Here is a 15,344-nt window from a genome sequence, read left to right on the forward strand (position 1 = left end):
GCCTAAACTATACTTTATGGGAAGGTAAGAATTGCTGACACACCTGGATGTCCATGGGGACTTCTGACTCAGTGTGTCCAAAACTAAACTCATCATCTACCCTCAACTGCCGCCTGCATCTGACCATTTAAAACCGCTGAATGGCTCCCCAGTGCCTGGAGAACAAGGTCCAATCTCCTTACTGTGACTCACAAAGCACTTCTGGGTGTGCTCCTCTTTCCTGCTTTGTCTCTCACACCTCACTCTTGCTCTCTTTTCTCCAGCTACACTGAACCACACAGGCTCCCTGGAGGAACCATGTGATTCCTCATTGCTAGGCCTGTGCACATGCTTCTGCATGTCCTCTACCTCTGACATTCTCCCACGCTTCTCTGGCTAGCTCCTGTTCATCATTCATGCATCGACTTCAATACCCGGGCGCCCGAGTGTAGGTGAGGCAATGCTCCTTTATGCTCCCATAGCACCTGGTATGTTCCAGCTCTCGGCCCTTGCTGTGCTCCATTCTAAATGCCTGTGGCCCCGTCTTTCTCTCTCTCCACAGCATAAGCTCCCTGGAGGAGGGACCGTGTCATCTTGTGCACAGCTACATCTGCCTGACACACAGTGGAAACCTATTACTATACATATTTGTGGAATAAATAAAATTAATTCAGTGCAACTCAATTTAATAAACTTTCTCAGAACTGTTATTTAGAAGGCTTAAAGTGATAATGCCACCATGTCAAGATGAAACAGTACTTTTTATCATTGGCTAATAGTCTTCATGGCTCTACTATATTATCTGATCCAGGGGTCAGCTGTCACAAGCCTTGGCATTTTTCCTTCAAGATGTCTGGTAGATGCACTCTTCCACTGCACTGGGTGCAGTGATTCCACTGCAATCACCACCCCATTCAGGCCCTTGCTGCGTCACACTCAGAACACTGTAAGACGCAAGGTGGTTTCCACACCACCAGCCACCCGCAATCTACTCAACAGATGCAGGCTCCTCTACAGCCACTTGATTCCTCACACTTTCTTACTCAAGAAAACACAATGCCTCCCAATGTGTACTGGCTCTAAATTCCTCTACTTGGCTTCAAGGCCTTCCATAACCTGTCCTGGTTAGCCACCCACCTCCATAGGTAAGCTGTCCTCACCAGCCCTCTCTGGGCGCCGCTTGACCTTCCCAGAGTCTCTGTGCTTGAGCAATGCTCAGTCCCATTCCTCCATCTGTTCCAATCCCACTTCATTTTCAAGGCCAGAGTTTGTGGACATCAAGCACTCCAGTCCCTTACTCTTCTGTCCTTTCCAATCTGCCACTGCACTCTGTTCCTTTCAACACGTCTTAGCACTTTGTTGTTGTTGTCATTGTTTTTGAGATAGGGTCTCTGTCTGTCACCAAGGCTGGAGTGCAGTGGTGCAATCATAGCTTATGGCAGCTTCAACCTCCTAGGTTCAAGCAATCCTCCCACCTCAGCCTCCTGAGTAGCTGGGACTACAGGTGCACGCCACCATGCCTGACGAATTCTGTTTTTTTGTTTATTTTATTTTATTTCATTCATTTATTTATTTATTTTAAAGAGATGAGGTCTCACTGTGTTTCCCAGGTTGGTCTTGAGCTCCTGGGCTCAAACAGTCTTCCCACCTTGGTCTCCCAAAGTGCTGGGGGATTCCAGGTGTGAGCCACTGTGTCTGGTCACCTTAGCTCTTTTTTAAATATGCCTGTGCTTTAGTTTTGTATTGGAGCCTTGTACGAGCCAGAACTACTTTTTACACAAATTTGTTTACACAAATTTGTAGCCCACAGTGCTGTTTTCAAATCACCTCAGATTTCCTGAGGCTTGACTATATGCCAGGCATGATGCTAAATGCTTAATATGCAGGATTTGTCCCAACAACCACCATTGATAGTACATGCTATCATTATCTCCATGTAGCAGATGAGTAAATTCAAGCTCAGAGAGGTTAACCACTTTGCCCAATGCCACACAGTGGTTAACACAGTAAAGGTGAATTCAAACACAGGCAGCCTGAATTCAGAGTAATCCCCATACCCTTCAGCCTCCCTAGGGTTCCATCTGCAAAGATGTTTCGTGGATAAGACTTCATGGGTGGGGTCTGAGCTCCCATCTCTGAATGAAAATTCAATTTACCTATTTTACACATCAGGGCTTTGGGGTTGGAAAAATGACTCCACTACTTTTCTAGAAATTTGAAAACCTCTGCCTTTGAGAATCAGCACATACTGAAGGAATGTAACTCCAAATACAAGCTGTTCCAGCACGGACTTCAATACCAATGAATGCTTCTTACAGTGAAGAATATGAGGACCCTAGAGGAGGTCTAGAATGTGGGATCCTCTGGGGGTATCGACTTTCTCTATCTCACTGACACCTATCTTCCTCCTGATGAGTAGGATATACTCTAGTAGGTGCTCAATAAATGTGAGTCGACTGGCTGGATAAGTGGGTGATAAAGTGCCCCAGGGAAGATATGAACTCGCTTTTCCTGAAGAGCTTTAAAAATAAATATTGTCATTTGCCTTAGGTGGCTGGGGTTGAATTTTACCTGGAGGCAGGCAGAACCCCATGGTGACCTCTGGGTGTCCCTTCAAGCCACAGGGCATCCTCAGGCCAAGCACCTGGTACACGGCTTAGAGAGCTTTAAAGAAAGAGCCAAGAAAACTTCTAGCCCGCAGTGACGGCAAAGTAGTCACAACGTGTGTTCACAGGGGTAGCAGCCAAGACTACCTTTCATCCATTTACACTGGAAATGCAGAAAGCACCTCCAAGAGCAGAGTGGGCCTGGATGGGAAAGCTGGGGCTGGATGAAGTCACAGCTCCCTCACAATTAGAAACTGCCCCCAGTCCCAAATCATTAGCCATCAATGATTTTTCTGTGGATCTCTAAGGAATCTGATTTTAATTGTATTTCTTCCTTGGGTTCTATCTGCTCTCACAGCTCCCTAAAGGAGAAAGGGGAAGCAAAGGCCCGAGGAGGGAAGCACCAGCTGGGAAGGGGAGGGCACCCCAATCGGCGAGAAGCCCACCATGCCACAGGCTTCCAAGGGATGTGGTGCAGAGGGTTCTTAGAAAACAGCCATCACTGTGGGCTAGAGGAGCTTCTCGCTTTAATGACTGAGAAACAGAGAAAAAGGAAGGAGGCCAGGTAGGAAATAAAGGGCCGGATGTGTACCATCAGACAAGTGCAGAGGAAGATGAAGACAGATAAGCACACATGATCTAGTAAAGGCAGCTGCCTCGGCCCAAGCCTGACCACATCTGCTTGCCTTCAAAGTCCCGCCACTCCACCCCCACCTCGCTAAAGTCACGACACTGAGCTGAGCATGTGAAAGCCCCTGACCTCGGTGACTCTGGGCCAGGTCCCTCCTTACACGTGGATAACACAAACGTCAGATCCCATTGCTAGCCCCCACTCACGAAGCCCCAACACTCCCACGCCCACCCAGACAGGCTCTGACTTCCCCCCAACTCTCCGGGGTGAGAGCAAAGACAGGCAGTTCCAGGGACACGTGAGCGGAGCAGAGCAAGACAGACAAAATCCTCTCTCCCAAGGAGGCTTGTGCCTTTAAATTGTCTCTGTAATGGCTGGCTCAGAGGCAGAAATATTTGGCAGCCCTGAAATTAAAAGTGATAAATTTCCTCGCCAAGCTTTGATCGATAATAGAGGCCTCATCTGTTAATCAATAAGACAGTCTCTGCCTGTTTACTGTGCATATGTTGTTCACTGCTGCCTTCAGTATGATGTCAGGTTTGCATTCAAAGCAACTCAAGTGTGTATAAACCACATGGCTATTCCCAAAATGCATTACGGTGACATCATGCAGCCGCTAATACATTTATAAAGCATCAATGGGAGGGGGCGAAGGGGGAGGGAAGAAGGTCACGCCAGCTGAACACAGCGGGTGCACATGGACCTAGCAGCAGCACTTACACCCACAAAATTTCCTGGGGCTCAACCTGGAGTAGGGAGAACTCCAAGGACACAGCTCTGGGATGGCCATGACTTGCCATATCCTTCCTACACACGGGGGCTGGTTTTTGAATGTCTAGTAACTATATGCTGAGAGGTGGATTACAGGAAATAAACAAAAGAGACGAAATCCCTGCCCTCAGGGAGCTTATGTTCAAGAGGGGAGGGCAGATTTTTAAAGAGCAAGTAAATATAAAACAGGCCAGGTGGTGATAAGTGATAAAAAGAGAAATAAATTAAGTGAAGAAGGCCGGATACAATGGCTCGTGCCTGTAATCCCAGCACTTTGCGAGGCCGGGATGGGTAGATCACTTGAGCTTAGGAGTTCAAGACCAGGCTGGCCAACATGGTGAAACCCCATCTCTACTAAAAATACAAAAATTGGCCAAGCATGGTGGCTGATTTTAAATCCCAGCTACTCAGGAAGCTGAGGCAGGAGAATAGCTTGAGCCCGGAAGGCAGAGGTTGCAGTGAGCTGAGATCACATCACTGCACTCCACCCTGGGAAACAGGAGTGAAACCCTGTCTCAAAACAACAACAACAACAAAGCATTACGTAAAGATAAACAGAGAGTGCCAGGGGCTGTTCTTTTACACAGGGTAGTCAATGAGGCCCTCGCTGATGTGCTGACATCTGCATAGAGCATGGCCACCACGTGAGAACATCCACGCCAGGCAAGGGAAGAGGAGCAAGGAGGCCAGCTGCACGGGATGGAGTGACATTGAGGTGGGAGACGTGGGGGTGGGGGAAGTTAAGGGATAGATTGCGGGAAAGAAATTAAATAGCAGAGGGAGAATAGCAGAAGATAAAAGGCGCTAGACCCTTGCTATCCACAGCAATCACAGATCCAAGCAAACCGAGGACAATAGCAGGATCTAGAGGTGCAGGCACGAGATCCCATGCCTAACTTGGCCACTCACAGCTGTGGGCATCACACCAGTCATCACACCTTGATGAACTGACTTCCCAATCTGTAAAATGGGCATAAGCCTATCTGTCTGCCTCCCTGAGGCTGCTATGAGGAGCAAACAGGATAATAGACATGAATGAATACAAAACTCCTTGTCAATCACAAAACACTCTGTGGATAGCAGAGGTCCTTGGTGCCATTTATACCTCAGGAGGCAGTGCAGTGTGGTTAAGAGCTCAACATTTGGGTCAGACAGATCAGAGGTCAAATCCCAGGCAAGCTAGTCACCAGCTGTAACCCTCAGCAAGCTGCCAGTCTCAGGGAGCCTGTCGCCTCAGCTGTAAAATGGAAGCAGTAAGGGGATGTGCCTTGGAGAGTTGCGACAAGGTGGGGAAAGTGCTCCACCCCACAGCTGGTGGGTAGATATACAGAACCAGTAAGTCGCAGCTACCATCTTCTCCAGTCACTTTTCCTTTAAAGAAAGAGCTCCCTTCATGCAATTAAAGTATGACTGAATTTACTGGAATTGGATGTAATTATTTGGGGGCCATTTATCTTGTGTAAAGTGAGTCTCACATTCATAAAGACATATGGTACCACATGTGCACATACATGAACACATGCACGCACACCCCACCTTGTTCCTCTAATTTAAAGATGAGTGATTGTTTTGTTGAGGGGAGCAGAAAAATCTGCCATCGAACCAATAAGTCAGTATCAGCAGCTATTCACCAACCTGGCTCTGAAGTCTTCTCTGGACAAGCCCCTGGAGCCCCATTCAACTGTCCTGTATTTGGGGCTCTCTTCCGTCTTCCCAGTGGACTGTAACTGTGAGAGCAGGTTCCCACCTGTCTTGGGCTTTACCATATCCCCGATGCCCTGCGCCATGCCTGGCATACAGTCTGTGCCCACTAAATGCTTGTTAAAGAAAGACTCAGGCAGGTTCCTGGGTGCAGAACTCACCTGGGAAGGGCATAATGGCCACTCAGGGCACTGCCAAGCTGTCTGTCCCCTAGGGGGTGGCAGAGTCCTTATTCTGCACACTCAGTTCTCTACTACCCCCTATTTGAAACTCAAGGACATGGTCTCTGGCTAGGTCTCAGGTAGTTGAGAGGAAAAGGGAGGAAAGGTTAGAAAGTAGGGCTGTCTGCTTCCTCTGGTGCAAGACCTCCCTCTCATCAGCATGTCTACTCCCAACCCAGTCCAACGCTCACTGTGGCAGCCAACAACCAACCCTTCCCTCCACTACAGTCAGTGAGCCTCCTGCCCCCAGGCAGTGATCTGCCGAGTGACTACTGCCTACCCCAGGCACTGAGTTTATCTGAGATTCCAGGTACCCAGCTGTGAAAGAGACAGGCAGACATCTTTGCCCCTGCCAGTCTCCCAGGGACCCCACAGATGAGGGATTCGGGATGTTCTAAGCACCACCCTGCAGGGAGCTCCCTGACCATCTTGGGTTCTCCAGACCCCTACTCTTCTCCCCTTTTTCCCTGACTTCCTGACACCTCCAGAAGGTTGGGGATAAAGGAAGGAGGAAGGTTCAAAGCCAGTTAAAGTTTGGTGGAAAGAGAGGATGCACACGCCAGAAGCAGGACTGAGGCCTCCGTGTGTGGGAGCAGCTCTCCCTCTGTGCCAAGGATCACCCCAACTCACAGGAATCAAAGGAGGGAACAGCCAGCAGGGCACTTTCAAAAACATAAAGCTTTCTCTAAATGCCCAGGATCCCAATGACAATAAAGCTGAAATCCAGTCTCAAGCTCCCTGCAGCTGCCCTCTCCCTCTTGTCAAAGAGCCTCCCTCCCTACCTGCCCTAACCAGAAATGAGGCTGAGGGGGTCCCGGCATCCAGGAAGGAAGCAGAAGACACTGAATGCAATCAGATATGGGGTGGTGTCTCTCTGAAGGAAATAAGGCAGAAGCCAATGAGGGAAGAAAAAAAATCCAAATCCCTCCCTCTTCAAAGCCTCTCCCACCCCCATGCTAATAATAAGAAGGGGGAAAAAAAGAACCACTGAAAAAACACCTAATGTTTGCCAGCATCTAATGTTGAGTGGTGTGTCCTTTTTTTCAAAATTCCTTGAGATTTTAAAATAAACATCTTGAATGTTCTGATGAGATCTGCACGCCTGCTTACATAAGGAAGTACAGAGTGTACCAAAACAGCAGACCCAAAAAAAGCATAAGCTGTCAGAACAATGAGTACAGACGCAGGGCATTTTACAACAGGCCACGGTGTACAGTTTTATTTACAGTACCTCTTATCAGACGGAGAACAGCACACTGGCTGCCAATTCCAAAGGCCGGCACTGCGTGTTCTTTCCCTCAAGGAGATGTGTACTCCCAGAGAGGAGCTTGAAGGCTCTCTCTCTCTCTCTCTCTAGCTCTCGCTCTTGCTCTTTCTCCTTTATCAACAAAACAAAAAGCTGATCCAGAACCAGAGTTTCTGGAAGGTACACAGATTCAGGGAAGAGGGAAAGGGAAAGCAGGTGAGCAAATGCTCGCTGAAAGGAAAACAACCAGCCCCATCGATCGGTCCAGGATATGGTTCAAGGGTAGCTGTGGTTGACAAGGCTGTGGGGAAAGGTCCTCAGAGTCCGGCCTCACTACAGGATGGGAGGGTGAATAAAATAATGATACAGGACCCCACATAAATATAGGATGGAGAAAGACACCAGGAAATTCTCCTGGACTGAGCAACAGAACAACGGGAGTCACCTGGGATTGAGGACAGGTGGTTTTTAGATCTCCAAAAGCCAGTGTCCCACCAGTGACCTGGCAAATGACTGACACCTCATGTGTGGCTAAATATCCACTCTGCAGAAGAGGAAACCCTGGAATGGGTCAGGAGGAAATGCTGAGACATCTCTATGGCTGAGAGAACATTTCTTATCCTACCTAATAAATGTGATGCTACTAGGAAGCTGCATGGTGCCTTTGTCTCTTACTGGGATCCCGCAGTCCCTCTCTCAAGTCCCACAGGGAGCACACAGGTCTACCTTGTCCCTTATCCCTGCAACTCAATTCTCAGCCAGAGTGGCTCGGAAAGCTCTTTTGTTACCCCTTTTAGCGTCAGTGGGTAACCCAACAGGCTTAGAAACACTGTCCACAGCCAGAACACACACATGCACTCAATATTAAGCTGCACAGTAAGGTAATGAAGAGCACGCTCTCTGGAATCAAACAAACTCTGGTTCAAGCCCCAGTTCTACCATGTCTAGCTACCACCCTGGAGAAGTGAATTATCTCTTCTAGGCCTGTTTCTTACCTAGAAAACTGGGCTCAGAGTGTTTATGCCACAGGGTTGGTTGAGGGATGATTAATTTAAATAATATATGTAAAGTGTTTAATACCCTGTCTGGCATACAGTAACTGCCCAATAAATGCTAGTTGTCATTAACACCAACATCATCATTGACATCAGGAGATAAAATAATAGCAATGTATAAGACACACACAAACATCAAATGCATGCAAGAGATATATCACGCGATTTAAAATATTCTTACCTCTCCAGCCAAAACACACCAGTAAAGATGGGGTCAGATCATTCTTCCCCAGGAGGAGATCAAGGAAATGACACCCCTACCGTCTGCTCCCATCATCACTCATGGCCAATGTTTAATGGTATTATTACCCTCCTACTGCCTACCCAGAAGGGAATCAGGGAATGCAAACCAGTTTGAGATGATTTATGTTTTTAAAAATACATGAGTGAATTATTTTAAATAAAATGCAAGTAGGAGAGTAAATTTGTTGCACATTTTTTAAAAATACAGGCCAGGTGCAATAGCTCGTGCCTGTAACCCCAGCCTGGGTGACAGAGTGATACTCTGTCTCCAAAAAAAAACACAAATATTCCTGAAGTCTAAGAGTAGTGATTCAGGGGTTCACCTTACCATTGCTTCTAATCTCTTTCTTCTCCTGGCAACTTCTATGACTGAGCAATCATGGTATTGTGGTAGTCAGCACAGGGGCACAAAATCTCTCTTACTACAGGAATGTCAGCCCCTGCTGTGATGAACCAGACTTCCTTCCAGACATGTCTTGCCAACTGAGAGATCTCTCGGAGGTTAACGGTCAGGCCCCCTCAAAATGAAGTCCCGGGCCAGGTGCGGTGGCTCACGCCTGTAATCCCAGCACTTTGGGAGGCCGAGGCGGCGGATCACCTGAGGTCGGGAGTTGGAGACCAGCCTGACCAACATGGAGAAGCCCCATCTCTACTAAAAATACAAAATTAGCCGGGCATGGTGGCGCATGCCTGTAATCCCAGCTACTCGGGAGGCTGGGGCAGGAGAATCGCTTGAACCCCGGAGGCGGAGGTTGTGGTGAGCCGAGATCACGCCACTGCACTCCAGCCTGGTGACAGAGCAGCAGCTCAAATCCAGAGATGGCTTTAAGGTTCTACCGGTACGGTACCGGCATCAACTTCACAGCCTCACTTCCCTCCTGAAAATGTAGCTATTCATCCTCACATGATAGATTAAACAAGAACCTATATGAGGTACCTGGCACATAGCAGGTGCTCAAGTCACAGTCATTATCATGATTATAGAATAATTTCACTTCATCAAGCTGATGAGCTCCAGGAGGACAGCTCCTGGCCACAGCCTACAGGGTATGCAGCCCATAGTATTTCCAGCCCCACAGCTCTGGGAGAAGCCCAATAGCAATGAGTAAATGGCCTGGGTAAATGAGACACTGTGTTCTCTGGGGCTCTCATGTACATGATATTATGCTATTTGGAATGGGAGACAGGACCACCCTTAGGTGAGACAGGGTAGATAATTGGCTCAAGGAGGCTTCTGCTGGCCAGCGCACCCAAGATTTTCCAAAGTACCAAAAGAAATTGACTTGGGGTCCTGACTGTCACTGCCTGAGCTGTGTAACCCTTGGTGAATCCTTTCATCTCTCCATCTTGAAATGACAAGTTTTAAACTGGGACATCTCTAAGGGAGAAAAGATGAACAGGTGTTCATGAGAAACTGGGCACTCATGGCAAAGAAAGTTAAACATGGCCGTACACGAGAGCTCAAATGCTTACAACCCTTGGTGTTTGGAAGGTGCTGTTGAGACCAAGTGAGGGCTGGGTTCCCTGGTTCAGCCAGCAGAATCCTTCTCAAGGTGAATATTCTGCTCTATCAGGCAGGTAGAATGGAACAGAGAGTCCAGACATTGGGAGAATCATTAGCCAGAGTCAGGCTCGGCCAGTGCGGCTGTGCCAAAGACTGACCCGAGTTCCAGGGAATACCTGGGCTTTCAAGTGTTCATAACTTTGTTTTGTTTAAGACAGATAGATAGCTTTGCAACCTTGGCATTTGTGAGAGGCTGGATAATAAAGCCAGAGATACGAGAGTAAGGGTTTCTGCCGTGATTTTATGGGACATCTCCGCAACTCCTAAACACCAACAATCACCCTCCTCCCAGGTCTCCCCTTGGGGATTCTCAGGAGAGAAGTTCAGAATGAAAAGAGAAGTTTCTGCTGGCCCCCAGCAGTCCCAAAGCTCAGCCTGTGATCTGAGCCTTCGGTGTCCTCTCATCCTCATTTATTCTGCTCCTTTCTTCTGAAGCAACTTCAGAACGCTCCATCACAGGCCCCCACCCTAAATATGGCATGGAGGATTTTACACACACACACACGCATGCACGCACACATACACCCCTCTCCCCTGAGTAAGATTCACAATACTGGCTGGGCAATGGAAAAAAGAAAACTAAGACCCCTCCAAGGGTGGTGAGCTGAAATCGCACCACTGCACTCCAGCCTGGGCAACAGAAAGAGATCTGTCTCAAAAAAAAAAAAAAAAAAGTTTGCACATGTATAAAATGGGGGGTAATCTTAGAGTTGCTGGGAGAGTTAACTGGCATATTGCATGTAAAGTAGGTAGCACAATGCTTGCATCATAATGAATGGGCAACACATGTTATTAGTATTTTTATTCTGATTACTGTCAACACCATGGCAGCAGCAGCATTGTGACTCCTCATTGCAGGGCAGCCTTTGTAGGATCCTTTGAAGGGAAGAAGTGAAAGTATTGGTGTTGTGTGCCTGTTGAGCTCCCCTTTCTGTGCTGGGCACCTTCATGTGCATCATCTTGTTTAAACCTTCCAACAACCTTATAGTCCCATTTCTGAGTGAGTGGTGTCACTGCTGTTGTGCAACTTTGAAGTCCTGCTTTTAGGGTAGGAAGAATGTATCATCATCTCTTTAACACGTGAAGAAACCAAGGCTCAGAGAGTTAAGCTGCTAACGCTCCTGATTTAGCTACTGGGTAGCTGAGCTAACATCTCAGTTCTGTCAACATCAAGCCCAGCTCCTCCACTAAACTGCCTGTGATGAGAGCACGGGCCCACGGGCCCAGCTCAGACAGCCTTCTATGCCTACTGAAGCCTGCCTCTTCCCTGCAGCTTGACCTGGATGTCTTTGGGGTCTATGGCACTGTTTCCTGGTGGAGTTTCCAGAAGAGAAGCTCTCATCTGCAGGGCTTGTACAGCTTACAGCCAACTGTCAGCAGATAACTTGCATACAGAGCTCTGCCAATTGGTTTCTTGAAGAGTGCAATGATTATCACATTTGTGACAGCATCAGGAGCCTTCTAAAAGGCTTTATTTCATTTGTTGAAATATTACCTAAAGATGTTTTATCTTAGAAACAAAATACACACAAACACACTATAAAGACAGTTGCAAGTGGCATTGGAGAGAGATGCTAGGAGGTGCATGCCACCACGCCCGGCTAATTGTTGTATTTTTAGTAGAGATGGAGTTTCACCATGTTAGCCAGGCTGGTCTCGAACTTCTGATCTCAGGTGATCTGCCTGCCTTGGCTTCCCAGAGTACTGGGATTACAGGCAGGAGACACCATGCCTGGCCTTAGATACGCAAACTGAAGTTTAAAAAGCTTAGTTCTCTTGCCCAAGATCTCATAGCTAGTAAGCATAAAAGAAAAAAAAAAATCCTCAGTCAGAATGGCAGCATGGGAAGCCCACCTAACTCTCTTCTCTGAGTCCTTTGCCCATTAAGAAAAACTCTCACCTCCTGGTCCAGGCATGAAACAACACTGTCTATCCAACAGAGCCTGGGCTGGCAGCAGCACAGGGTCTAGACCTGCCTCTGCTTAGACCTCAGTATATTCTAAGATCCTGCTTTCTTGGCCTGTTTCTCCATCTACAAAGTGGAAGTCATGTTCCTTGCCCCTCCCAGCACTTAAAGCTATTATAGAGAGGAATGAGTTCAAAGGTATGAAAACATGTAGGAAGGAAACGGTACAACCGATCTTCTAGAGTGACTTCTAATCAAACTCTAGGCATATACCTCCACGCTTGACTCCCTTCTTAGGCATTCTCCTTTTGACTTCTAAGCAAGCAAGATGTTCTATCATAAAAGACAATCAGTTGCATTCACTGAAAGTAGAAAAATGGACTCTCACATTGATGAATGATAGCAAACGACAAAGGCCAATATAGACAAGGTTTCTTGGTTAACCTTCAGTTCACCAAAAAGTCCTTTGATTACATATTCTCTGAGCATCCTAGTTAATCAAGGCTTTGCCGAGCAGATCCTCACTCTCAGCTGTAAAGGCCTCTGCTCTTCCCCATGTCCCTCTGCTTGTGCCCCTTATAGTCTGCCCTTTACTCACTGCCCAGATTGGACTCCTTCTCCCAGAACAGCAGGTAAATTCAATTATCTTAGGGCTGAGTACGTAAATTTTAGGCCTAGGCATTCCTCCTAGAGACTCCAGAGTTGTCAGTTACTTTAAATTCATTAATACACATATACGGGTACGGATGTGCTTCCACTGTGATTCCACTCTCGGTGACAGCTGGGAAAGAGGCCCCACCACCTGACCCATCCGTCACAACACCCACCATCCCCATCTCAGACACAGAGCCCCAGAGACTGCCACCCTCCCTTCCCCTTCTCCGGGCCCCTCAGTGGCACCTCGAGGCTGCCAGTCTCTCCAGGCCTGCTGTGGCTTTCAGAAAACAGAGCATGTCTATTTTTAGCCCTTCTCAGCCTAATAATACTCCCCAACACCCATTCAGCTTAATCACTTTATTGAGGACAAGAAGCGGGCTCTCTAGCCCGGGTGCTTCTGATGTTAGGAAGTAGTAAAATGTTCAAACTGGTTAAAAATGACACTCATTGGCTTGCCTTTGGTGTTTCTGAAACCTTAATTGTGGCTCAGGCTGTGGATCTAAAGAGCCTTGCAGGTTTCAGAGTCTGGCTTCCTTACCCCCTGCACCATAATTGAGGTGTTACATTACAACTACGGTACTGACATTTGCAGACTCAAAATTCAGAAGCCTTAAGGTGCCACACTTTTCAAAACAGAAATATTGCCTGCCACACTTAATGCCCATTCTAAGTACGAACCACCTCCCTGCCGGAAAAAAACAAAACGAAACAAAACAAAACTCGTCTTTTCTGCCTCCCTCCATGCCAAAGGTCCAGGTGGGAAACTATTTGCCATATTAAGCCCATAGCTGCTTGAAAACAGAAAGGTTTGTTTGGTGTAATTAGAAGACCTGCGAGTTTGGTGTGTGCAGAAAATTGTTGGCAGCTCTTCCGCGTGCACCTTTGAGACCGTGACTTCCAAAGCTTCAGGGTGAGCATCTGCAAGCGTGCAATCTGTACCACGTGAGCTATGGGCTGGGAGAAGTGGGCAGCCTGGAAAGGGGACAGAAACAACTTTGCCTCAGAGGTTAAGACCAGGGGCTTCAGGGTCAGGCGGCCCTGGGGTCAGAGCGCAGCTCTGTCTCTAACTTGCTAGGTGATCTTCGGCAAGTAAACTCAGTCTCCTCATCTGTAAAATGGACATCCTAATAGTACCAACTTGCAATGGGTCTTGTGAGGCTCAAATGAGATGACCAAGTAAAGCAATCTGGCACAGTACCTGGCACCTGTAGGCCTCCAGGAAATGTCAGCTGCCACTGTCATTATCTTTGGTTTCCTCCTTTCTACCATGGGCTCCTTCTAAGACAAAGTGTTCAGTTTTTGTCTCTTCTGCCTTGCCCAGGACAAAAAGGAAATCTGGGCACGAGAATGGCTAACCATGGCCAGCTGTGTGCGGTCGCGGGCCATTCTTGGACGTGCAGTAAGGAACTCCTATGGAGTCGGAGTGGGTAGATGGAGCTGGACCCACAGTAGGAGTATTGAGGGGATGATTTCTCAGGTTCCATTCAGCTAAGCGAGTGAAAGGCACGTCCAAGGCCCAGAAACTCACCTGGACCAGGCTCTTCCACATTCCTGGGCAGCTTCCCCTGCTGCTCCTGTCTCCCTTTCCTTCCTTCTCAGGCAGGGTGCTTTGAAGCACCTTCATAAACGTCCTGCTCTTCAGCAGGCAGAGGCGGAATGCCTCATTAACTTTCCTAGCTAATTTTACAATTTAACCAAACACCACATTCCTGCTTCGATTCAGCCAGCCTCTGACTGTGACAAACTTTTATAATGTTGAGATGGAGGAAGGAAGCAGATAGTCCGTGCCAGAGACTGAAGATAAAGTTCTGAAAACTAAAGTGGGAGATGGAGAGTAGGAAAAGAAAATAGCTCTGTGAGCTCTATGTATGCTCCCAAAGCAGAATTCTAGGCTGCGCAGGGCTGAGCAGGGCTGAGCAGTAGGGAAGAAACCCATACCGGCACTGTGGTGTCAGAAAGATGGAGTACTCCCGTGACAATGACTCTTCCTGTCACCTTAGGGGGCCGGGGGCTATATCGGGAAGCACAGTTACATGTTGTCCTCTGAGGGGCATGATTCAATGCTGACGGGCAGCAGGCCAGAGGTGAGGCAGGCCACCCAGAGGACATGTTCAGCTTGGCAAGGCCCCAGGGCCCCTTCCAAAGGGCACTGAAAGGCCCTTCCCAGCCCACTGAGCCGGCTCCTAGCTCCTGATAGAGATTCTGGATGGGGGTGGAGTTCAGTGGGAGGACTGTATGTCTAGGAATGTTTCCCCATCAAGAATCCTATGGGCTAGAAAAGATGCCCAGGGTTGTCATCACAGTCCTACATATGCTGGTCCATGCTTTGCTCGGCCAGGACAGACAGGACCTCATTAGAGACAGAGAGTATCATTCGGCCTCATTATCTATAATCAGACCCTGCTCTCGGTGCATAGATAAGTAATGAAGACAGTGCACTGTGATTCTCTTTGCTCCCGGGTCAGCTTCAAAGGCTGCACCTGTCCCTCTCGAGCCTATACTCCAGAGTGTCTGACTCCAGACCCCAAACCTCAATTAATGTAAAACTGGACCCCCAGCAGTGCTCTCTCAGATGTGCTGGATTATGTCCATTAGGCCCCAATGAAGGCACTGGGAGATCCAGGATATTCAGGCAAGATAGTAGCCTCCCAAAATATCTGGTCTCTGGGCCTTTATCCCGGGCTTATCTTAGCAAAGGCAACTGAGGAAGGAAGACTCTAGCAAATCCAAAGTTTCAGAGAGTTCTGTCTTTACCCGGAGTTAC

The 15,344-nt window shown here is 47.9% G+C and overlaps 1 protein-coding gene across 2 annotated transcripts in view; it reads right to left on the reverse strand.

Moving 5' to 3' along the window:
- Nucleotides 1–15,344, reverse strand: part of ZBTB16 (zinc finger and BTB domain containing 16) — a 196,492-nt gene that overhangs the window by 70,308 nt on the left and 110,840 nt on the right. The gene's annotated exons all lie outside the window — the stretch shown is intronic.

Source organism: Nomascus leucogenys, chromosome 15, assembly GCF_006542625.1.
Source record: "Nomascus leucogenys isolate Asia chromosome 15, Asia_NLE_v1, whole genome shotgun sequence".
NCBI lineage: Eukaryota > Metazoa > Chordata > Mammalia > Primates > Hylobatidae > Nomascus > Nomascus leucogenys.